We start from the raw sequence: 2,500 nt of genomic DNA on the forward strand, positions 1-2,500 counted from the left end.
GCGCGCTGGGTGCGCCGGCACGCAGATGCGCCGCCTGCCGCCTCCGTCAGCCGGCGCGCCTGCCACTGGGCGCCCCCACCAGCCGGCTGCCGCGCGTGCGCCCACGCAGCGCGCGGCCAGCACGCCGGGCGCCCCCCCCTCACCGGCCGGGGACGGTCCCACCCAGCCACCGCCGCGTATCGCTTCATACCCACATGCCCACTCACGTTCGTGGGTATGACGGGTGTCGCTGAAGCAACCGGTTAATACCTGTACCGATCGTCGATATCAACGATTCACCTCCAGCGCGAACAACCGCGCAACAACGGATTTCCAGTTCATTTGCGTAACTTGGGCAGCAAACGTAGACATCCATCTACATTTGCGACTTCTACGAGTCTTGCATGCCTGGATGTTGTGTGTCACGACGCACTCCATCAGCATACATACACGCTGCGACGTGTGCACGAAAGAACACGTGGAAGGTGGCCAGCGTACGTATGCGAATGCCATTGCACAGCTGCGAAGCGCATTCAACACGCGAACTCCTGACCGACGAGCTAGAGGTGACAGGAGGGGAGGGGGGGGGGGCGGGGGCGATATACGTCCTATTGCAGTACACAATACAGTGGATAGCGGGACCATGTGGAAAGTAAGCAACACTCGCAAGATGTGAGGGTACGCACCGTAAAATGAATCAATACGCAGAACACCACAGTGTGCGCGAAGTGAACTATGTTGAGATGGTTGCAATTAGGCAACGCTACACGAATTCCTAGATTCATATAACTAACAATTACAGGGCAGGTTAAGGCGCAACGTGGGTTAGGTTAAGGCGCAACTTGGGTTAGGTTAGGGCGCAACGTGGGTTAGGTTAGGGCGCAACGTGGGTTAGGTTAGGGCGCAACGTGGGTTAGGTTAGGGCGCAACGTGGGTTAGGTTAGGGCGCAACGTGGGTTAGGTTAGGGCGCAACTTGGGTTAGGTGAGGGCGCAACGTAGGTTAGGTTAGGGCGCAACGTGGGTTAGGTTAGGGCGCAACGTGGGTTAGGTTAGGGCGCAACGTGGGTTAGGTTAGGGCGCAACGTGGGTTAGGTTAGGGCGCAACGTGGGTTAGGTTAGGGCGCAACGTGGGTTAGGTTTGGGCGCAACGTGGGTTAGGTTAGGGCGCAACGTGGGTTAGGTTAGGGCGCAACGTGGGTTAGGTTAGGGCCCAACGTAGGTTAGGTTAGGGCGCAACGTAGGTTAGGTTAGGGCGCAACGTAGGTTAGGTTAGGGCGCAACGTAGGTTAGGTTAGGGCGCAACGTAGGTTAGGTTAGGGCGCAACGTGGGTTAGGTTAGGGCGCAACGTGGGTTAGGTTAAGGCGCAACGTGGGTTAGGTTAAGGCGCAACGTGGGTTAGGTTAGGGCGCAACTTGGGTTAGGTTAAGGCGCAACTTGGGTTAGGTTAAGGCGCAACTTGGGTTAGGTTAAGGCGCAACTTGGGTTAGGTTAAGGCGCAACTTGGGTTAGGTTAAGGCGCAACTTGGGTTAGGTTAAGGCGCAACTTGGGTTAGGTTAAGGCGCAACTTGGGTTAGGTTAAGGCAGAAGTTGGGTTAGGTTAAGGCAGAAGTTGGGTTAGGTTAAGGCAGAAGTTGGGTTAGGTTAAGGCAGAAGTTGGGTTAGGTTAAGGCAGAAGTTGGGTTAGGTTAAGGCAGAAGTTGGGTTAGGTTAAGGCAGAAGTTGGGTTAGGTTAAGGCAGAAGTTGGGTTAGGTTAAGGCAGAAGTTGGGTTAGGTTAAGGCAGAAGTTGGGTTAGGTTAAGGCAGAAGTTGGGTTAGGTTAAGGCAGAAGTTGGGTTAGGTTAAGGCAGAAGTTGGGTTAGGTTAAGGCAGAAGTTGGGTTAGGTTAAGGCAGAAGTTGGGTTAGGTTAAGGCAGAAGTTGGGTTAGGTTAAGGCAGAAGTTGGGTTAAGGGATGGTGTGTGTGGGGGGGGGGTGGGGTGGCGAGGTTCGTTGATAGTGATGGTAGTAAGTGGACGCCTGAGGCACTATCAGATATGTCACGTCAGTTGCACTTGTGGCTCATGGCAGGTGGCGCGCCCGTTCTGTGTTTGTGGCAAAGGAGTGGCACACCTGTGTCTTTCATTCCTGCCATTGTTTATGTGCTGTGAGATGCGGCAGTGTGGTGCTGTTGGGTGCACCCCTGTGTAGGACATGTGTGGGTGTTGGTGGCGTATCTGAGCAATGGTGGTTGTAGGAAGAGTGGGATATTCAGTTTTCTGGTTCGACGTCCCGGTCTGGTTATCATAGTGTGGATGGTGTACTGTGGCCGAGAGGATGCACTGGATGTTGTTCCATGCTGGTACTTAGATGTTGTGTCTGCGTCTGTTACAGGCATAGACTAGTGGGTGATGGAGTGTGTGGGTGACGTGTGGTTGACATTGTGTGCACAGACGTTCAGCATGTATAGGGACAGTTGTATGTGTTATCTATATTCCGATGACTGCGCGTATTACTAAGCACCGCCGTGTATAAGCTTAAT

The sequence above is a fragment of the Schistocerca nitens genome, chromosome 7 (genome assembly GCF_023898315.1).
Source record: "Schistocerca nitens isolate TAMUIC-IGC-003100 chromosome 7, iqSchNite1.1, whole genome shotgun sequence".
In the NCBI taxonomy this organism is placed as follows: Eukaryota; Metazoa; Arthropoda; class Insecta; order Orthoptera; family Acrididae; genus Schistocerca; species Schistocerca nitens.